This window comes from Phyllobates terribilis, unplaced genomic scaffold (genome assembly GCF_046119375.1).
Source record: "Phyllobates terribilis strain yellow unplaced genomic scaffold, ASM4611937v1 Scaffold_1__5_contigs__length_1240528914, whole genome shotgun sequence".
NCBI classification, from domain to species: domain Eukaryota; kingdom Metazoa; phylum Chordata; class Amphibia; order Anura; family Dendrobatidae; genus Phyllobates; species Phyllobates terribilis.
Window position 1 is genome coordinate 1,019,622,436 of NW_027362761.1, and position 23,691 is coordinate 1,019,646,126.

Here is a 23,691-nt window from a genome sequence, read left to right on the forward strand (position 1 = left end):
CCCTATGAGGGATCGCTCCTGCCAAACAAACCTGATCGCCTTCTACGAGGAGGTGAGCTCACAGCTGGACCGGGGAGAGTCAGTGGATGTTGTATACCTGGACTTCTCCAAAGCGTTTGATACTGTGCCACACAAAAGGTTGGTATATAAAATGAGAATGCTTGGTCTGGGGGATAATGTGTGCAAGTGGGTAAATAGCTGGCTGAGTGATAGAAAGCAGAGGGTGGTTATCAATGGAGTAAGCTCAGGGGGTGTCAGGGTTACTAGCGGGGTGCCTCAAGGGTCTGTCTTGGGCCCTATATTATTTAATATATTTATTAATGATCTAGTGGAAGGGTTGCATAGTAAAATAGCAATTTTTGCAGATGATACTAAACTTTGTAAAGTAGTTAATACAGATGAGGATAGGGCACAGCTGCAGGAGGATTTAGATAAATTGGGGAGTTGGGCCAAAAAATGGCAAATGGGGTTCAATGACGATACATGTAAGGTCATGCACATGGGAAAGAAAAACAGCAGTCACCCATACATATTAAATGGGAAACCGTTGGGGAAATCTGACATGGAGAAGGACCTGGGCGTCTTGGTTAACAGCAAATTAAATTGGAGTGCCCAGTGTCAGGCAGCAGCTGCGAAGGCAAATAGAGTCATGGCATGCATCAGAAGAGGAATAGGGGCATTTGATGAGAACATTGTTCTTCCTCTGTATAAAGCGCTGGTAAGGCCGCACTTAGAATATTGTGCACAGTTCTGGGCTAAAGTGCTCAGGAAAGACATATTGGAGCTAGAGAGGGTACAAAGGAGGGCGACTAAGGTAATAAAGGGAATGGAGGGAGTAGAATACCCAGAGAGGTTGTCAAAATTAGGCCTATTTACGTTGGAATAGAGAAGGCTTAGGGGAGACCTCATAAACATGTATAAATACATCAGGGGGCAGTACAGAGATCTCTCCCATGACCTGTTTATACCAAGGATGGTGACAAAGACGAGGGGGCACACTATGCGTCTGGAGGAAAGGAGGTTCCTGCACCAGCATAGAAGGGGATTCTTTACGGTCAGAGCCGTGAGACTCTGGAACTCTCTGGGAGAGGAAGTGGTGATGTCGAACTCACTTAATGAGTTCAAGAGAGGCCTGGACGCCTTTCTTGAGAACAATAAAATTACATCTTATGCTTAGTGATAGTTAATTAATCCAGATTGGAGTCGGGAAGTGAATTTTTCCTCAATGATGTAAATTGGCCTATACTGCATGTTTTTTTTTTGCCTTCCACTGGATCAACGCTGCGGAATAGCTGCAGTGCACAAGAAATAGGCTGAACTGGATGGACGCTTGTCTTTTTTCGGCCTTATAAACTAAACTACAGGTTCAGTCGTCACAGAGGTACTGCATCTCACCCAGAGGTGTGGTACCCCACTCTCAGGTAAGGATGGAGTACTGCCCGGGACCCACCCACCTGCATCCAACACTACACCTTTCCAGACCAGCAGGCGGGGCAAGATGCACGTGTAAAATGCTGAGCCCTGTCCCTGCTTGGAAGGGAGGGAACCAAGAGAGGGGGAACCATGTAGTGGGTGTGGGTGGAGGAAGTAGCTGAGGGGAGCACCATCAGGGAGAGTATAAGAAGAAGGGGAACCATCTAGAAGGAGTTCAGTGAGGTCAGTACAGAGGAGAAACAGTGGGTAGTGGGAGCTCAGAAGGAGCTCCTCTCAGCAAAGAGGAGAGTGGGCCTAGTCTCAGAGGCCCAGGAAAGAGAGAAAGAGGACGGGAGCAGAGGGAAGGCTCCAGAGACAGAGGGGATCCCAGGGGCACGAGAAGTGCGGGAAGCCACCCGTGCACCTGAATCTACACGGACATGGAGGGATCAGGCCGCAGAGGGGACCGGCCCTAAACTAGTGGAGAATAATCAGGCTCAGCTAGCTAACTGGAGGCTGCTGTACTTGCAAGGTGCAGCTGCCAACCACCACAATTACATCACCAAAAAGGTGGCCGCATAGGGTCCAGGGGATTGCAAGTCGCCCGACAAGACCCGAGGCTACTGGCTTGGGACACTGATTGTGAGGCACAGGGCAGGAGGGCGAGAGCCAGCGCAGGGAAGACGACCGAGAAAGGTACATAGAACAGGGTCCCTTTTAAGTGCTCCTGAGATATCTGAGAGTTTGCTGGATCACTACCCCGGAGGACACAGGATGACGTGGGTGGTTATAGTCCAGAAAGTGTAACCTGAGGAACTTAACAACTGTGAATAAAACCTGAAGGCTGCACCCCACTGTGTCCTTGAATAATTATTGCGCCATCACCAGCCGTGCACTACACAGCACCAGCAACATCTACCTCATAACATCACTATTTCCTGCCCTGGAGCTTAGCTCTACCTGTGGAGAGCTGAACCAACTCTGCTGCGTCATCATCAGCTCCAGTGGATCTGCACCGCAGCTGCAGCCCCATATAGCCGCATACCACAGGTGGCGTCACGAACATTATTATCCTAAAAACTTTATTCCCCTTTACTTTCCCTTTAATTGACCGCCCTGGGTCACGGACCGGGTCACTGCCACCGTGACATCCCCCAGCATCGACCGGCCCGGCTACCGAGCACCCCACGGCCCATGAAGTGCTCTAAAATTTCCAGGTAGACAGCTGCTCTGAATTTGGTCTTGATAAAACACAGTGAACCTACACCAGCAGATGACATGGCTCACCAAACCATCACTGATTGTGGAAACTTCACACTAGACCTCAAGCAGCTTGGATTGTGTGCCTCTCTACTCTTCCTCCAGACTCTGGGACCTTGATTTCCAAATTAAATACAAAATTTACATTCATCTGAAAACAACACCTTGGACCACTGAGCAACAGTCCAGGTCTTTTTCTCCTTGACCCAGGTAAGATGCTTCAGGCATTGTCTATTGGTCATGAGTGGCTTGACACAAGGAATGCAATACTTGTAGCCCATGTCCTGGATTTGTCTGTGTGTGGTGACTCATGAAGCAATGACTCCAGCAGCAGTCCACTCCTTGTGAGTCTCCCCCAAATTTTTGAATGGCCTTTTCTTAACAATCCTTTCAAGGCTGCAGTTATCCCGGTTGCTTGTGCACCCTTTCCTACCACACTTTTTCCTTCCACTCAACTTTCCATTAATATGCTTGGATACAGCACTCTGTGAACAGCTAGCTTCTTTAGCAATGACCTTTTGTGGCTTACTCTCCTTGTGGAGTGTGTCAATGAGTGCCTTCTGGACATCTGTCAAGTCAGCAGTCTTCCCCATGATTGTGGAGTCTACTGAAACAGACTAAGGGACCTTTTTTTCAAATGCATCAGAAGCCTTTGCAGGTGTTTTTTGCTAATTATTCTAATTTACTGAGATAATGACTTTTGTGTTTTCATTGGCTGTAAGCCATAATCATCAATATTAACAGAAATAAACACTTGAAATAGATCACTCTGTAATGACTCTATATAATATATGAGTTTCACTTTTTGTATTGAAGAACAGATATAAATTTACTTTTTGATGATATTCTAATTTAGTGAGAAGCACTTTTATTAGATTCTCTCTAGTAGTTATTTGTATACACTTATGTATTTAAATTATTTATCACAATAAAAATTATTTATTATATGTTGGACTCTACAGTAGAGATGAGCGGTGTTCGACTAGAACTGTTCGCCAATCTTAAATTCGAGCTGTTTTGGGCGGTGTTCGAGTCGTTCGACGAACGGAAACGATTTGCAAAAAATTCGGCTGTTCGAGGTTATGTTCGATAACTGTTCGTGCACCAAAAGCGTGTCCTGCATGTCTGGCGCTATTTAGAGCACCAATCATGCAGGGATTGTCTGCCACTCACTGTAATGTCACAGCCATGGTGGTTGTGGCATTACAGTGGTTGCCCAAATTGATGGGAACAGTGCTCACAGTGAAACATGAAAAGCCGGCAATTCAGCAGCGGCATACACCTGTACCCGACAATTTAGAACCGAAAGAATAGAGTATCACACATAGATTAGATAGATAGAAACATGTCAGTCACATATATAAGAAGTACAGTGACAGTGTTGCTTATTGTACTTGTCATTTAGTGTAAACGATTTATTAAAAAAAATATTAGTGTTTTCATGCACCGTCTCTTTAAAAAAGCCGGCCGGCAATTCAGCATCGGTACCCGACAATTTATTACAGAAAGAATAGAGCATCACACATAGATTAGATAGATAGAAACATGTCAGTCACATATATAAGAAGTACAGTGATAGTGTTGATTACTGTACTTGTCATTTAGTGTTAAAATAAAGGATTTATTTAAAAAAAATTTGGCGTGGGGTTCCCCGTAATTTTAGTCTCTAGCGGACTTTAAGCAGACGGCTGGGGCAGATGTTTGAAGCCTGGGAAGGGGGTAATACCCACGGAGCTTCCCAGGCTACTAATATCAGCCCCCAGCTGAATACCTAGCCTTTACTAGCTATTAAAATGGGGGACCCCCAAAAAAATGACGTGGGGTCCCCCCTATTTTAATAGCTAGCAAAGGCTAGGCAGACAGCTGGGGGCTGATATTAATAGCCCAGGAAGGGTGCCATGAATATTGGCCCCCTCCCAGGCTAGAAACACCAGCCGTCAGCCACCCCAGAAATGGCGCATCCATAGGATGCGCCAATTCTGGCACTTAGCCTCGCTCTTCCCACAGCCCTGTAGTGGTGGCAGTGGGGTAATAGGGTTGGGGTTGATGTCAGCTTATAATGCCTGCTGACATCAAGCCCAGGTTAGTAATGGAGAGGCGTCTATAAGACACCCCCATTACTAACCCCATAGTCAAAGTTACAAAAAAACACAAACACCCAGAATAAAGTCCTTTAATTGAAATAAAGACACAATTCTTTATTGTTCTAAATTAAACCATACTTACCATCACGCCCATTCCAGATGAAGCCAATGATCTCCTGCAGTAAAAGTAAAATAATAAAGCAACATCATCCTTACCTTTCCATGGTTCCCACGACAGCTTCAGCTCTGCTACATTCACATGACAGGCTGGATCGCAGCAGAACGCTGCCATCCAGCTTGCCATGCAGCAGAGACTGAGAAGCGCAGGCATGCTTGTGCTCCTCAGTGTCTGGCTGTGACGGCATCCAGATGAGCCGAGTTCATGTCCACTGACAGCGATGTGCAGTCCACTGAGGCAGGTGATAAGGCAGCTCGATGGTATAGCTCCCCACAGGTGAAGCTAGGCCTCAGGGCAGCGTACGGAAAGGAGAATGCTTGACAGGCGAGACCCAGCCGGGTCAGAGCAAGAACAGGGACGGACACAGTAGTCACTTCAGTACCTTTTACTGATGGAAATTCAGGCACATCCCGGAGCACTGTAGGGTGAAGGGTGCATATCAGGATCCTCCCCAATGAGTGGGTGTAGGGCCTCCTGTTTCTTGCCTCTGCGTAGTAAGTTTCTGACCTGCCTGGAGCTAGGCCTAACTTTGTCTCTGTCCTGCACTGGCTGACCTTGTGGTAGGGCCTTCTCTTGGAGTGCACGCTCCCAGCTTACGGGGCCTATGTGTCTCCTGGCTCTGTTACGTATCAGCACTTTAGCGATCCTGGGACCTGTAGTTCTCCAGGGATTCCGGTTATGCCTTACTGGGTCGTAGAGATCCCGGTAAACTCGGACCCGGTGTCCGGTAAATACTTCGAGGTGAGCTCCTCTGCCCCCTACGTACTAACTCTCCACTCGCCCTCGGCCTATTCGAGCCCTCACTAGGCTACTCACACTAACGGCAGCTTGCCGCGCTTCACCGATCTTATGGCGACGGCACATCTAAAGCTCACTATTCTGAGCTACAACTGAGTCTGGACTGTGCTCCACTGCAGACTGACCTCTCTCCGGCTTCTCTACTGCAGGAACTCTCTCAACAGACTGAACTACCTAGCTCCACCTTCCCTATTTATATCCCAAATGGGCTCCCTCTGTTGGTCTGAGGTGGAAGGTGGAGATGTGTGGATGTTTATGGGGGCCTCTTGTGGAGGAATCCATCAATACACCCTTCTAGGATCTGTGATACCAAGTGCAGCTGGGCATCACATGGCATACAAACAAATCATGGGGCCCCAAAGCAGAAGTCCCAATTAGGCCCCCACCCCACACACCCATGCGAAAAAAAAATATTCGAAGAAGTCACAGAAGAGTACATCTCACAACTTTGCAGTCCTTACAAAGTAATTTTCTCCCCTATTGAAGCCCCTTTGTGCTCCAACACATCAAGATATCCCTTTCATGGCCTCCATAAAGTGTGATGCCAACAAAAGGGTACCCACACAGTGAATTGCTCCACAGTACCCTTCACATGTGCAGTATGATGACCCTACAGTGCCCCCCTGAAAGTATGATACCCCACAGTGACTCAACACAATATGATACCTCCACAGTGACCCCAACATATCCCTCCACCCAATATGATGGTCACCACACAGCCCTCCATACAGTATGGCAGCCCTCCATACAGTGTAATGGCCCTCCACACAGTATAATGATCTCAACACAACCCACCACACAGTATGATGGCCCCAACACAGCTCTCCAAACAGTATTATGAACCCTTGACACTGTATAATTGCCCGCATACAGTATACTGTTCCCCCATAGCCCTGCAAGCAGTATAATGGCCCCCACATAGCCCTCCAAACAGTATAATGGCCCCCAAATAGCCCTCCAAACAATCTAATGGCCCCCACTTAGCCCTCCACACAGTACAATGGCCCTTACTTAGCCCTCCAAACAGTCTAATGGCCCCCACTTAGCCCTCCAAACAGTACAATGGCCCCTACATAGCCCTGCAAACAGTATAATGACCCCGATACAACCCTGCACACAGTATAATGGCCCTAAATATAGCCCTACAAACAGCATAATGGCCCTAAACATAGCCCTGCAAACAGTATAATGGCCTCCAAATAGCACTGAAAACAGTATAATGGGCTCCATGTAGCCCTGCAAACAAAATAATAGTCCCCATATAGCCCTCCAAAAAGTATAAAGACCCCCACATAGCACTGCAAACAGTAAAATGGTCCCCCCCACAAAGCCCTCCAAGCAGTATAATGACCCCTACAAAGCACTGCAAACAGTAAAATGGCCCACCCACAAAGCCCTCCAAACAGTATAATAGCCCCCAACATAGCTTTGCAAACAGTATAAAGGCCCCCAAAATGTACTCATTGATTAAAATAAATAAAAATGAAATATTCCCCTCTCCATGAGTATTGCAAGAGCAGGTGCAATATAGTTCTCATCGCGCCCGCTGTACTGAAATGTCAGACACGCGGGGGAATGATGGAAGATGGAGCTGATGGCTCTTGTTTCATCACTGCTTTCAACTGTATCTACATCCAGGATGCAGATACAGTTGAAAATGTGATGTCGGGTGGGGAGCAGAGCTAATGCTGGCACTGGGCCCCCTGACTCATGGGCCTCATAGTGGCCGTGTTGTCTGCCACTATTAGTGGTACTCCACTGCTTATTACTACATGTAAATAGGTCTTTAGCTATGATTCCTACTCATATTGGTGATGATAAGGTGACAGTACTCATATTCACAGTTTTTTAATTTAAAAAATATCTTATTTTACAGCTTAAAGTGTATCTTGCTGTACTGACATCTGGTCCCATCAAAATTTTTATCATCTTAATATATTGCAATCATCATATTATACAGCACTGTGTACTTACAATTGCTTGTTTTGCCTTTCTACCAACTTAATTCTTCTGTTTTCCATTAGGTCAATGACATCATGTGATTAAAACTGACTAGCTGAATCCTTCTAAGCTCCATGTAGAAACAGGAGGTCAATTTTCCCTGTATGACTCATAGGTCACTGAAAAATCAATGGCAGATGGAGGAGGGAGTAGCTGGATCCAGGAGTTGAAGAGATGAATGATTTCTGCAGGGACAAGAGACTTTCTGTTTCTACATAGAGCAGAGAAAGAGAAGCATTATCTGGGTAGAAAGGCAAAATGAGCAATTGTAAGAACATGTTATATAATATGATGATTGCAAAATATTAAGACGATAAAGATTTTGCTTGGACTGCTTCTTTTAATTAATGTATAAAGATACAGTAGATAGTGCAAAATAGAACAAAACATGTACATTGCAAAATAAATATTAAATCATTCACTTTCTAGTGGAATTTAAAATTAAAAATATTAATCATTGGTGCTAATTCTGTACTAATTCTAAAAGTACTAAATATTTTTGTATGTTTTAGCTTTGAATATGATGTAATTAGAATATTTTGGTAAATTTAGAGATATGATAATTTTATATATACCTAACACAGCAGGAAAATTACAGTTACACAAACATTTTGAGAAACCAAAACAGAAAAATAAATTAGAGCTAAATAAAATTGGAATGTTGGAAAGCTTCCTGGGGTTAATTAGGGGTTGAATGTTATTATTTCTACAAGGCTGCTAACGTTGCTTAAATGTGAAAAATCACACTAGAATGGCATGTGAGACATGTAGCATACAAAAACACTGTTATAAAATATTACTTTATGAATTATTACTGACTAGTTCACAGGCTGCTATTCATGTTTGTAAAAAAATATCTTCAGGTCAAATATTATTTTTTTTCTAAATTGGAGACTTTTTGTTGGCAATAAGGAAAGCAAATTACCAAATGCTCAGAAGTATCAGTTTTTGTTCTTATTTTATTCCTGCTTCTCCACTGAGTATTGAGTATTTTTCTTTTTCTTAACTCTGCCATACTGTTTCAAAATTATGGGCTTTTATAGTTAGTATGTCCAGTATGCAAATTATCTTGGTCTTTACCAAGGGGGCGTTGCTCACAAGACTCTAAGGGGGCATGTTTTTAGGCTGCTCTGTATGACCCTATTAGACTGTACCCTATGAGGAAATGTCCATCTAGTTTAACCAAGTGATAGGAAAACACAAAGGGAAAAGGCACATGCACAACCAAAATGCAATGCTTGACTGACAGCCTATTAGGCTCTGTCTCTGGTTAAATCTGATAGACTGGGGGATAGGGAAGACAGAGATCATTGTTATGCATTTGGTTGCTCAAAAAACAGCCAGCTCTCTCTGGGGATGTTCCTGGCACAACTTATGTACCCATGCCATCCCTGAGACATTAATGTATGACTGATTGTGCGAAATCATCAATAATGTGGACATCAGTTACCTCTATTTGTGGGAGGGGGTTAAAGAAACCAGTAGAAACACACTACCACAGTGGTTGATTTTTTATTTCCCTTTCATTAGGCTTTATACGGTATAATTTCATTTATTGCACATACCCTTCAAAACAGGCGATATCTACAATCTGTAAATGATTTCTATCCCAGTACAATCTATTCCCATGCTATGGCTGAAGGTGAAGAAACTTATTAGTGCATTGTACCTAGCTCCCTAGATCTTCTGGATCTCTAGATCTACTGGACCACTAATAGTAAATTATCTGCAAACAAGTATTGGTATAAATATTAGCATAAATTAATTGATAGCTAACCATGGCTTCTTCGATAGATTTAGGTCTCAGAGACTCAAGAAAACTATATAAGCTCTAAATTTATAGTTTTGACTGTAGTCAACAACATTATACCTATTGTTATACAGAAATAATAGAAGTATCCATTAGATTTAATAAATATTTAAGATATATGCAAGACTGAATTTTGTGTATAACCTTAATGTTTTTTTTATTTTTCTTCCTTTGGCATAGCAAGAGAAATAAAAACTGCAACTGTGGTCTCTCCTCTCGATGTTCCCTTTGTACCATTTGTTGTGCTGATATCCAGTCTACTCAATCTTTTCATAACATTTGTCTTTAACACTTAGTACCTTTGGCTGTTATGACCTGCAGCAAATGGTATACATAGTAAGACAGTTTATGGCCATGTTCCTGAGGAATCATTCCTAATTCCTCATAGGCAATGGCCTCCATTTCACAAATATTTTTGGGCTATCAGGAGAGTGGGCCAAAATTTAACAGATGAGATCGTTGCCTTCCACAAACACAGAAAAGAATATAAAAAGATAGCAAAGGCATTGAATGTTAGTAGAGATAGAATTGGAAATATAGTTTGCAAGTTCAAAGTTAAATGAACATTGGCTACACTACCTTGATGTGGCAGAAAGAAAGCTATCTCCAGCTGGTACTAGATTCCTGAGGGGACACGTGATGAAAACCCACTCGTTGACTGCAACGGTTCTGCAGCAAGATTTGGTGGCAGCAGGTATAGGAGGTTTCAGTTTCAATTGTAAGTTCAAACTCCAGGATGTAAACTTCTACTGACTCAAAAGCACAATAAAGGTGAGCTCCAATATTCTTAAAACCATAAACTACAGACGTTTTGGGAGAAATTAAACAAAACCAAAATTTTTGTGCCTATGTCTGAAGGAGGAAAAATGAAGCATACTGTGACTACTCATGGACAAGCCGAGAGGCTTGGTAATCAAAAGGTCCGAGGTCCGAAGCCAAGAGGGTAAGCCAAAGACAGAGAGGTGATACAAAAGAATAGTCAGGTCATGGTCCAGGGGTCAAAATACAAAGAAGACAGCGGATTAAGCAAAGGGTCAAAGCAGATGGTCAGAACGAGGCCCAAGATCAGGCGGCAGTAGATCAGAGCACAGAGCAACAAGGAAAACATACACCAGTGAGCAAGAAGCTACAATTGGCACTTGTTTGAGACAGAGAGCTGGCTACATAGCCAGGTAACTATCTGAAGAGAAGACACATAGATGAAGCTCAAGCAACACCCTAACTCCAATTGGATGGCTAAACAGTCATTCAAGACACTGACAGCTCAGCATGTCCCAGCATCCGATTGGGCAGCTGAGCTGTCCATCAAATACTGACAGCTCAGCATGCCTCCACTCTAGATTGGATGGCAGACAGTAATTCACTGCATCCAGACACACAGAAAGGTGGAATCGTGACACATACGTTAAAAAGAACACCCAGCTTACAGTAAAGCATGGCGGTGGCTTGGTGGTTGGGTGATTCTTACAGTGAAGTATGGTGGTAGCTTGGTGAAGCTGTGCGTATGCTTTGCTTCCTCTAGCACTGGAAACCTCTAGCATATGGAGGGTCATATGAATTCAATCAAGTATTTGGAAAACGTAGTAGAAAACGTCCTGCCTCCTGTGAGGCAACTGATGTTTGGGTGTCATTGGACCTTTAACAAGATAATGATCCCAAGCCTACCTCAAAGTTGGAAGATGGAAATATTAGACTGTCAGTCACCTTACTCTGCAGAATCTATACGAAGCTCACTCCCTTATCTCAGGGGAGCTGTGGAGGTAGTCGGCCACAGAGATAAGAGAGCCGATGAAAAGGGGCTGCAGAAACCACTGTGGAGGAGGGGGACACAGCAGACAGGACTAATAACTACTTCCTGATCCTGCCATACTATGAGACCTCCTCCCCTGACCTCTACTCTTTGACGTGATGCTGCTGGGAAGGGAACAGTGCAGAGAGCAGAAGACATATTGTAAGTTCTTCTGCGCTTTCTTCGCTATTTTCCCTTGTATGCTGTGCTGCTGGGCCCCCTAACTTTACAGATGAATACTTAATATTAGGGCACGGCATGCAGGGGACAGATATAGCAGTCAGTGAACGCTCTCATCAGTAGTGTTGAGCCACCCCCGTAGTGTTCGGGTTCGGTTCGTCGAACACCGGGATGTTCGAGGAACTGTTCGTCGAACTGTTCGTCGAACACCTTAGAACACCGTCGAACACCGTTAAAACCAATGGCAGGCAAACAAAAACACATAGGAACACATAGAAAACAACTTCAAAGGTGTCCAAAAGCGCACAAACTGCTCAGAAGACGCTTTCTTTAAAAAAGCCGGCCGGCAATTCAGCAGCGGCATACACCGGTACCCGACAATTTAGAATAGAAGGAATAGAGAATCACACATGGATTAGATAGATAGAAACATGTCAGTCACATATATATGAAGTACAGTGACAGTGTTGCTTACTGTACTTGTCATTTAGTGTAAAGGATTTATTAAAAAATATAATAGTGTTTTCGTGCACCGTCTCTTTAAAAAAGCCGGCCGGCAATTCAGCAGCGGTACCCGACAATTTATAACAGACAGAATAGAGCTTCACACATAGATTAGATAGATAGAAACATGTCAGTCACATATATATGAAGTACTGTGACAGTGTTGCTTACTGTACTTGTCATTTACTGCAAAGGATTTATTAAAAAAAATAATAATGTTTTCATGCACCGTCTCTTTAAAAAAGCCGGCCGGCAATTCAGCATCTGTACCCGACAATTTAGAATAGAAGGAATAGAGAATCACACATAGATTAGATAGATAGAAACATGTCAGTCACATATATATGAAGTACTGTGACAGTGTTGCTTACTGTACTTGTCATTTACTGCAAAGGATTTATTAAAAAAAATAATAATGTTTTCATGCACCGTCTCTTTAAAAAAGCCGGCCGGCAATTCAGCATCTGTACCCGACAATTTAGAATAGAAGGAATAGAGAATCACACATAGATTAGATAGATAGAAACATGTCAGCCACATATATACGAAGTACAGTGACAGTGTTGCTTACTGTAATTGTCATTTAGTGTAAAGGATTTATCAAAAAAAATAATAGTGTTTTCATGCACCGTCTCTTTAAAAAAGCCGGCCGGCAATTCAGCATCTGTACCCGACAATTTATAACAGACAGAATAGAGCATCACACATAGATTAGATAGATAGAAACATGTCAGTCACATATATAAGAAGTACAGTGATAGTGTTGCTTACTGTACTTGTCATTTAGTATTAAAATAAAGGATTTATTATTAAAAAAAATTGGCGTGGGGTTCCCCGTAATTTTAGTCTCTAGCGGAGGTTAAGCAGACAGCTGGGGCAGATGTTTGAAGCCTGGGAAGGGGGTAATACCCACGGAGCTTCCCAGGCTACTAATATCAGCCCCCAGCTGAATACCTAGCCTTTACTAGCTATTAAAATGGGGGACCCCCCCCCCAAAAAAATGACGTGGGGTCCCCCCTAATTTAATAGCTAGCAAAGGCTAGGCAGACAGCTGGGGGCTGATATTAATAGCCCAGGAAGGGAGCCATGAATATTGGCCCCCTCCCAGGCTAGAAACACCAGCCGTCAGCCGCCCCAGAAATGGCCATCCATAGGATGCGCCAATTCTGGCACTTAGCCTCGCTCTTCCACGCTGCCCTGGTGCGGTGGCAGGGGGTAATAGGGTTGGGGTTGATGTCAGCTTATAATGCCAGCTGACATCAAGCCCAGGTTACTAACCCCATAGTCAAAGTTAAAAAAAAAACACAAACACCCAGAATAAAGTCCTTTAATTGAAATAAAGACACAATTCTTTATTGTTCTAAATTAAACTATACTTACCATCACGCCCATTCCAGCTGAAGCCAACGATCTCCTGCAATAAAAGAAAAATAATAAAACAACCTCATCCTTACCTTTCCATGGTTCCCAGGACAGCTTCAGCTCTGCTACATCGAGATGCCAGGCTGGACCGCAGCAGAACGCTGCCATCCAGCCTGTCATCCCGCAGACACTGAGAAGCACAGGCTTGCTTGCGCTCCTCAGTGTCTGACTGTGACGGCATCCAGATGAGCCGACAATGAACTCGGCTCACCTCATGTACGTCACTGACAGCGTGGGAAAATTCTCCTGCACTCAGTGCTTCAGCGTGAGAATTTTCCCACGCTGTCAGTGACGTGCATGAGGTGAGCCGAGTTCATTGGACATGACCTCGGCTCATCTGGATGCCGTCACAGCCAGACACTGAGTAGCGCAAGCATGCCTGCGCTTCTCAGTGTCTGCGGGATGACAGGCTGGATGGCAGCGTTCTGCTGCGGTCCAGCCTGTCATCTCGATGTAGCAGAGCTGAAGCTGTCGTGGGAGCCATGGAAAGGTAAGGATGATGTTGCTTTATTATTTTACTTTTATTGCAGGAGATCGTTGGCTTCAGCTGGAATGGGCGTGACTGTAAGTATGGTTTAATTTAGAACAATAAAGAATTGTGTGTTTATTTCAATTAAAGGACTTTTTTTCTGGGTGTTTGTGTTTTTTTTAAATACTTTACTAGAAATTCATGGTGGTCATGTCTAATATTGGCGTGACCCCATGAATTTTGGGCTTAGGGCCAGCTGATAATGCCAAGCTGGCCTTAACCCCTTTATTACCCAGTGAGCCACCGCACCAGGGCCCTGGATGAGTTGGGTACAGCGCCAGAAGATGGCGCTTCTATGAACGCGCCATTTTCCGGGGCGGCTGCGGACTGCAATTTGCAGCGGGTGGGGCCCAGAAAGCTGGGGCCTCCCTGCCCTGCAGATTCCAGCCCCCAGCTGCCTAGTTGTACCTGGCTGGACACAAAAATAGGGCGAAGCTCCACGTATTTTTTTTTAAAATTCATGAAATTCATGGAATAATTAAGAAAAAAAGGGCTTCCCTATATTGTTGTGTCCGGCTAGGTACAAATAGGCAGCTGGTGGTTGGGAGCAGCCCGTTCCTGCCTGCTGTACCTGACTGGACACAAATATAGGGCGAAGCCCCACATCAATTTTTTTTTCATTATTTCATGAATTTCCTGAAATAATTAAAAAAAAATTGACGTGGGGCTTCGCCCTATATTTGTGTCCAGTCAGGTACAGCAGGCAGGAACGGGCTGCCCCCAACCACCAGCTGCCTATTTGTACCTGGCCAGACACAACAATATAGGGAAGCCCTTTTTTAAAAAAATTATTTCATGAAATAATTAAAAAAAAATTGACGTGGGGCTTCGCACTATATTTGTGTCCAGCCAGGTACAGCAGACAGGGACGGGCTGCCCCCAACCACCAGCTGCCTATTTGTACCTGGTTGGACACAACAATATAGGGAAGCCCTTTTTTTCTTAATTATTCCATGAATTTCATGAAATAATTTAAAAAAAAAATGCGTGGGGCTTCGCCCTATTTTTGTGCCCAGCCAGGTACAACTAGGCAGCTGGGAGCTGGAATCCGCAGCGCAGGGAGGCCCAAGCTTTCTGGGCCCCACCCGCTGCAAATTGCAGTCCGCAGCCGCCCCAGAAAATGGCGCGTTCATAGAAGCGCCATCTTCTGGCGCTGTACCCAACTCATCCAGGGCCCTAGTGCGGTGGCTCACTGGGTAATAAAGGGGTTAAGGCCAGCTTGGCATTATCAGCTGGCCCTAAGCCCGAAATTCATGGGGTCACGCCAATATTAGACATGACCACCATGAATTTCTAGTAAAGTATTTAAAAAAACACAACACCCAGAATAAAGTCCTTTAATTGAAATAAACACACAATTCTTTATTGTTCTAAATTAAACCATACTTACCGTCACGCCCATTCCAGCTGAAGCCAATGTCTTCTGCAATAAAAGAAAAATAATAAAACAACCTCATCCTTACCTTTCCATGGTTCCCACGACAGCTTCAGCTCTGCTACATCGAGATGACAGGCTGGACCGCAGCAGAACGCTGCCATCCAGCCTGTCATCCCGCAGACACTGAGAAGCGCAGGCATGCTTGCGCTCCTCAGTGTCTCGCTGTGACGGCATAAAGATGAGACAAGTTCATGTCCAATGAACTCGGCGCACCTTATGCACGTCACTGACAGCGTGGGAGAATTCTCCTGCACTCAGCACTTCAGCGTGAAAATTCTCCCACGCTGTCAGTGACGTACATGAGGTCAGCTGAGTTCATTGGACATGAATGAGCTCACCTCATGCACGTCACTGACAGCGTGGGAAAATTCTCACGCTGAAGCGCTGAGTGCAGGAGAATTTTCCCACGCTGTCAGTGACGTGCATGAGGTGAGCTCATTCATGTCCAATGATCTCAGCTCACCTCATGCACGTCACTGACAGCGTGGGAAAATTCTCCTGCACTCAGCGCTACAGCGTGAGAATTCTCCCACGCGGTCAGTGACGTGCATGAGGTGCGCCGAGTTCATTGGACATGAACTCGTCTCATCTTTATGCCGTCACAGCCAGACACTGCAGAGCGCAAGCATGCCTGCGCTTCTCAGTGTCTGCGGGATGACAGACTGGATGGCAGCGTTCTGCTGCGGTCCAGCCTGTTATCTCGATGTAGCAGAGCTGAAGCTGTCGTGGGAACCATGGAAAGGTAAGGATGAGGTTGCTTTATTATTTTTCTTTTATTGCAGGAGATCGTTGGCTTCAGCTGGAATGGGCGTGATGGTAAGTATGGTTTAATTTAGAACAATAAAGGAATGTGTCTTTATTTCAATTAAAGGACTTTATTCTGGGTGTTTGTGTTTTCTTTTAACTTTGACTATGGGGTTAGTAATGGGGGTGTCTTATAGACGCCTCTCCATTACTAACCTGGGCTTGATGTCAGCTGGCATTATAAGCTGACATCAACCCCAACCCTATTACCCCACTGCCAACGCTACAGGGCAGTGGGAAGAGCGAGGCTAAGTGCCAGAATTGGCGCATCCTAAGGATGCGCCATTTCTGGGGCGGCTGACGGCTGGTGTTTCTAGCCTGGGAGGGGGCCAATATTCATGGAACCCTTCCTGGGCTATTAATATCAGCCCCCAGCTGTCTGCCTAGCCTTTGCTAGCTATTAAAATAGGGGGGACCCCACGTCATTTTTTTGGGGGGTCCTCCATTTTAATAGCTAGTAAAGGCTAGGTATTCCACTGGGGGCTGATATTAGTAGCCTGGGAAGCTCCGTGGGTATTACCCCCTTCCCAGGCTTCAAACATCTGCCCCAGCCGTCTGGTTAACCTCCGCTAGAGCCTAAAATTATGGGGATCCCCACGCCAATTTTTTTTTAAATAAATCGTTTATTTTAACACTAAATGACAAGTACAGTAATCAACACTGTCACTGTACTTCATATATATGTGACTGACATGTTTCTATCTATCTAATCTATGTGTGATGCTCTATTCCTTCTATTCTAAATTGTCGGGTACAGATGCTGAATTGCCGGCTGGCTTTTTTAAAGAGACGGTGCATGAAAACACTAATATTTTTTTTTAATAAATCCTTTACACTAAATGACAAGTACAGTAAGCAACATTGTCACTGTACTTCATATATATGTGACTGACATGTTTCTATCTATCTAATCTATGTGTGATTCTCTATTCCTTCTATTCTAAATTGTCGGGTACAGATGCTGAATTGCCGGCCGGCTTTTTTAAAGAGACAGTGCATGAAAACACTAATATTTTTTTTAATAAATCCTTTATACTAAATGACAAGTACAGTAAGCAACACTGTCACTGTACTTCATATATATGTGACTGACATGTTTCTATCTACCTAATCTATGTGTGATTCTCTATTCCTTCTATTCTAAATTGTCGGGTACAGATGCTGAATTGCCGGCCGGCTTTTTTAAAGAGACGGTGCATGAAAACACTATTATTTTTTTTAATAAATCCTTTACTCTAAATGACAAGTACAGTAATCAACACTGTCACTGTACTTCATATATATGTGACTGACATGTTTCTATCTATCTAATCTATGTGTGATGCTCTATTCTGTCTGTTATAAATTGTCAGGTACCGCTGCTGAATTGCCGGCCGGCTTTTTTAAAGAGACGGTGCATGAAAACACTATTATTTTTTTTGATAAATCCTTTACACTAATTGACAAGTACAGTAAGCAACAATGTCACTGTACTTCGTATATATGTGTGACTGACATGTTTCTATCTATCTAATCTATGTGTGAAGCTCTATTCTTTCGGTTCTAAATTGTCGGGTACCGGTGTATGACGCTGATGAATTGCCGGCTTTTCATGTTTCACTGTTGGCACTGTTCCCATCGATTTGGGCAATCATTGTAATGCCACAACCACCATGGCTGTGGCATTACAGTGAGTGGCAGACAATCCCTGCATGATTGGTGCTCTAAATAGCGCCAGACATGCAGGACACGCTTTTGGTGCACGAACAGTTATCGAACATAACCTCGAACAGCCGAATTTTTTGCAAATCGTTCGGGTTCGTCGAACAACTCGAACACCGCCCAAAACAGCTCGAATTTGAGATTGACGAACAGTTCTAGTCGAACACCGCTCATCCTATGGATGCGCCATTTCTGGGGCGGCTGACGGCTGGTGTTTCTAGCCTGGGAGGGGGCCAATATTCATGGCTCCCTTCCTGGGCTATTAATATCAGCCCCCAGCTGTCTGCCTAGCCTTTGCTAGCTATTAAATTAGGGGGGACCCCACGTCATTTTTTTTGGGGGGGTCCCCCATTTTAATAGCTAGTAAAGGCTAGGTATTCAGCTGGAGGCTGATATTAGTAGCCTGGGAAGCTCCGTGGGTATTACCCCCTTCCCAGGCTTCCAACATCTGCCCCAGCTTCTGCTTAACCTCCGCTAGAGACTAAAATTACGGGGAACCCCACGCCAATTTTTTTTAATAATAAATCCTTTATTTTAATACTAAATGACAAGTACAGTAAGCAACACTATCACTGTACTTCTTATATATGTGACTGACATGTTTCTATCTATCTAATCTATGTGTGATGCTCTATTCTGTCTGTTATAAATTGTCGGGTACAGATGCTGAATTGCCGGCCGGCTTTTTTAAAGAGACGGTGCATGAAAACACTATTATTTTTTTTGATAAATCCTTTACACTAAATGACAATTACAGTAAGCAACACTGTCACTGTACTTCGTATATATGTGGCTGACATGTTTCTATCTATCTAATCTATGTGTGATTCTCTATTCCTTCTATTCTAAATTGTCGGGTACAGATGCTGAATTGCCGGCCGGCTTTTTTAAAGAGACGGTGCATGAAAACATTATTATTTTTTTTAGTAAATCCTTTGCAGTAAATGACAAGTACAGTAAGCAACACTGTCACAGTACTTCATATATATGTGACTGACATGTTTCTATCTATCTAATCTATGTGTGAAGCTCTATTCTGTCTGTTATAAATTGTCGGGTACCGCTGCTGAATTGCCGGCCGGCTTTTTTAAAGAGACGGTGCACGAAAACACTATTATATTTTTTAATAAATCCTTTACACTAAATGACAAGTACAGTAAGCAACACTGTCACTGTACTTCATATATATGTGACTGACATGTTTCTATCTATCTAATCTATGTGTGATTCTCTATTCCTTCTATTCTAAATTGTTGGGTACCGGTGTATGCCGCTGCTGAATTGCCGGCCGGCTTTTTTAAAGAAAGCGTCTTCTGAGCAGTTTGTGAGCTTTTGGACACCTTTGAAGGTGTTTTCTATGTGTTCCTATGTGTTTTTGTTTGCCTGCCATTGGTTTTAACGGTGTTCGACGGTGTTCTAAGGTGTTCGACGAACAGTTCGACGAACAGTTCCTCGAACATCCCGGTGTTCGACGAACCGAACCGAACCCGAACACTACGGGGGTGGCTCAACACTAGTCATGCCCCCTTTTTCAATGCTCGCACTCGGCGCAGTGCAGCATTTAATCTAGTTTACTGTACTTGGCTAGATCGCCAACACCTGGTCCTGGGTATCTGCTTGTTTATGAGCTGGGGTCAGAGGGACTCGATGTCAAGTGTTTACTGCCCCTGTTTACTCACTTATATAGCGAGTAAATTAATTAATATAATTCTACAGCACTTTACGGACATCATCATCGCTGTCCTCATTGGGTCTCCCAGTCTAAATTCCCTTTTAGTATGACTTTGGAGTGTAGGAGGAAACTGGAATACCTGGAGGAAATCCCTACAAACTCCTTGCAGATGTTGTCCTTGGTGGAATTTTAACCCAAAACCCCAGCGTTGGAAAGGAACAGTGCTAACCACTGAGCCACCGGGTTGTCCCAATGTAGGCTCACCCTCCAGAACATGTACACAATTCTATCATCATTAACAGGTTATTTGTAAAATATTAGTAACAGCATTGTAATGAATATTGTCAACAGGTAAACCCGTTGGTTTTTTCACTCACCTTCATTGCCTTGGTCGGGTTCACTGTAGATTGATGCCAAAGAGAAGAGAGAGAAAATGATGAAAGCCAATAATATGAAAGCTACTTCTAGTTTAGTGAATGGCAGCTCCATGAACTACTTGCAGTATTGTATCTGAAACAAGAAAAATGTAATTTGTCTTACAGAACTAAAAAGACTTTGTACCCTATTCGTTATATGATACTTGACAGAAAGTCTATCCTATATTTACTCTTTACTTGTTATAGTGGGCTATAATGTTATTACTCTTATTCTTTTTTTTGTGTAAACTTGCTTGTCATTTCATGAAACTTTTACATTCATGGTATATATATATATATATATATATATATATATATATATATATAGTATATATACAGAACAACAAGATGTAAACATCTACCTCTAAACTGCAAGTCATGTCAGTGATGGCCAGATATAGTGTGTCAGGGTACAGGCTCATTGTCTGTCCTCCATGTGATAGAACAGGATTCTGACAAGCTTTGTAATATAAGTGCTCAGCGTTTGTAGTTACTGGTAACACCCATATCAATGGAATGCTGAAAAACCGGTACTAAATCTTATTAATATTGTATTGCTATAGACTGGCTAGTGATCCAGGATGTACAGATCCGTACTAACAGGATATATAAAAAGTAAGCATAAGACAGGTGTTGTACAGGTCATGTTTTAAATTGTCACAATGACTTTACACAATGGAGTCAGTTTTTTTAAGCATTGACCAAAAGATGTTTAGATCCATCAAAATTGATCCCATTTATTCCAATGACCAGTTTTAACCATTCTGCACAGAAGTTTGTTAAAATGGCAGTTTATGGAGACAAACAGGACAAGCTGTTAACAACACTTGCAATGTAATGTGAAAACTACATTCTCCCTCCCATATGTGTCGTTTTTTTGTTGAACTAAGTGGAACTAAGGATGCAAAGAAAATTAACAACTGATGACATTTAATTGTCCACTTCTTTATGTCTCCCAATTATTCTAATGTACAAAAAGGATGTAAAAACTGAAATTGTGCTATTGGCTTCAAAGGCGAAGAAATGCCATTTTTCATCCATTATTTTCAATGTAGAAGTTAGTAAAACAATGGATGGAGAAAGTGATGTAACATCGTCTACAGCTTTGTCACACATTGTCTAAAAGTCAAAAACGATGAATAAGTCTTAGAACAAAAATATGCATTATTCTATGTATCTTACAATATGTTATTCTTTACATTTTCAGTAACGTCCTTTTTGTACAGGTCATGTTACGCAGTTATATATTTTACAGTGCCAAAGAACAGATTGCATAGACCAGAATAATAAAGGCACAAATCATAAACCAAAGAAACAATCTTTGTCAAGAAGAAAAAAACAAATAAACATTAAGTAAAATAAGATGTCAACAATAGTGAAGAGCGAGTATGTTCTGTTAACTCTTTCGGCGAGCATGCTTGGGTGCTCGCCGAGTATCTTCAGTGGTGCTCGGTGTTATGTTTTCGTCATTCAGTGCTCATGATTTGCGACTGTTTGACAGCTTTAATACATGTGAGGAATGCCTAAGAAACAGGCATTCCTCATATGTATTAAAGCTGTCAAACAGTCGCAAATCATGAGCACGGAGTGACGAAAACATAACACCCGAGCACACTGAAGATACTCGGAAAACACCTGAGCATGCTCGCTCATCACCAGTCAACAATATTTCTGAAAATGCCAGGCATCAGTGTAGCTATGAAGAAATATAGACAAATATATATTACATAGCAAAGAATTGAGGAATGTAGGGGCTGGATTTGGATGGCAGGAGCTAGATATAAAAGTTTTATTTGGGGGTTTCATACCTTATAAAGAACCACTCATAGCCTGTAAAGGGTGTTCACGGTGTCATTTACAAGAAAAACAGATCAATTTCGATATTCTTTTCCCTTTATTTCATTTTCATCCTTTTTTTGGTCTGCGTGTCTATTTTTTTACCATTTTTGCGGCATTCATTTTCTCATATGTAAAATCCCCCCCAAAAAACAAAACATTTTCCCGACTTCACTCACCTATTATCCAGTGGAAAAGCAGACAGCACTAGAATGCAACATAAATGTCATCCATGTGCTGTCTGAGTTTTTTGGGCACCTAAAGACTTGAATGTACAATTTTGATCGGGAAATTGGACGTCTTGTTTTTTTTTTGCGGACAGTCAGTTCACATAATAACCTGCACATATGAACAGCCCCATAAACTATGGTGTAAAAGCTATGTCTATTATGTGCATGTGAATATACTTAGTCAGAGGATTAAACTTTTGAGTGTGCTCATCAGTATTTCACTGCTGTAAAACATCTCGGAGAAAAATACCAAAAAATGAAAAGTACTAATATTATTTTATACTATTGTATACTTTGTTCAGAATTATGCCCAGGATACATTACATTGTTCACACCCTGCATCTTTGTTTCGTTTTTCCACACATTTTTGCTTTGAAAAAATGCAGCATTTTACAGTATTAGCATGGTAATTGAGATTTCTAAAACCTCATGCACATGCTGCTTTTTTTTTTTTTCTTCAGTTTTGAACCATCAAACCTTTTTTTTTCAAATCAACAGCATGTCAATTTATTCAGCATTTTTCATTTTCACCCATTCAAATGAATGAAAAAAAAACCTCAAGTGAAAACCGCACGTATTATATGCAGCGTATTTCCTGCTAACACTCTGTTTTTTGCTGCAGAAAATCTATTGCAAATACTTGATGTGTTCATGTAAGGTGCCAGAGGGCAGTAGCCTTGGTTGACCTGCTGCTCTATGTTACCCTGGCACTTTACAGGAAAATCGTGTCCCAGACTCAGTGTGCTGTCATGTGTGGGGTGCGTCACACTCACTTGCAAGCCGCAGGCCTCAGCCGTCTCCATATTTTTTGTTTCTGGAGCCACAGCACATGAATCAGGGGACACCCAGTTCGTTTCATGACAAAGACCTTTATTCAACAGTCCGTGTGCATTATATTGCAACACGTAGTATTGGGCAAAACACTTTGCATTTCTTGTTTCTGTAATATAGTACTTTTCTAGCTTTTCTTTCCTTTCTAGCTGGACTATCTCTGCATTCACTTTTCCTGTTAGTCCCAGGGTTTCCCAGTCCAGATCCACAGTACAACCGAGATCGATTACCTTTCCCACATGCGGTTCCACATTCATCTTCCTCTGTATGGAAGGGGTTGAGGTACTCTCCACAGGACCTGTATCGAGCCTTGAGCTCTGGACGTTGCAGGAATGTCCGCAGAGAATTTTGGAAGGCCTCATACCGCCCAGAACAATATGTACTCCTTTTGCGATCAGCCCACTGTACCTTGAACTTGTTCTTGTCACACTACTCAACTAACTCTAACTCTCTTCAAACAGGAAGCAGCCTGCTTTTCCTGGCAACTTCCCCTCCCAAACATTAACTGTATCTGACCCTGCAATCTGTTGCTGGGCAGATCTCCCTTACAAACATTATGCATCCTATAACAGTATGCTCTAAGCACAGTATACTTACAATGACTATAAGGCTGTGTGCCCACAATGCGCATTCAATGTGTTTCCATGGCGGTATTTCCGCCGTGAAAACGCATTAAAAACGCTTGTTAAGTTGTCTGCCATGTTTATCAATGATAATCCGCATGTGCTGTCCAAATTATCATTGTGGAAAAATCTGCAGCACAACCATTTCTTGTGCGTAATCGTGGCGAAATCA

General features: G+C 42.9%; 1 long non-coding RNA gene across 1 annotated transcript in view; it reads right to left on the minus strand.

Annotated features, from left to right (window-relative positions):
• Positions 1–20,093, minus strand: part of LOC141157323 (uncharacterized) — a 62,640-nt gene extending 42,547 nt beyond the window's left edge. Inside the window, exon 1 of the long non-coding RNA XR_012247783.1 lies at positions 19,961–20,093. This is a non-coding gene — a long non-coding RNA (uncharacterized lncRNA). The remainder of the gene's footprint in view (positions 1–19,960) is intronic.
• Between the last annotated feature and the right edge of the window lie 3,598 nt (positions 20,094–23,691).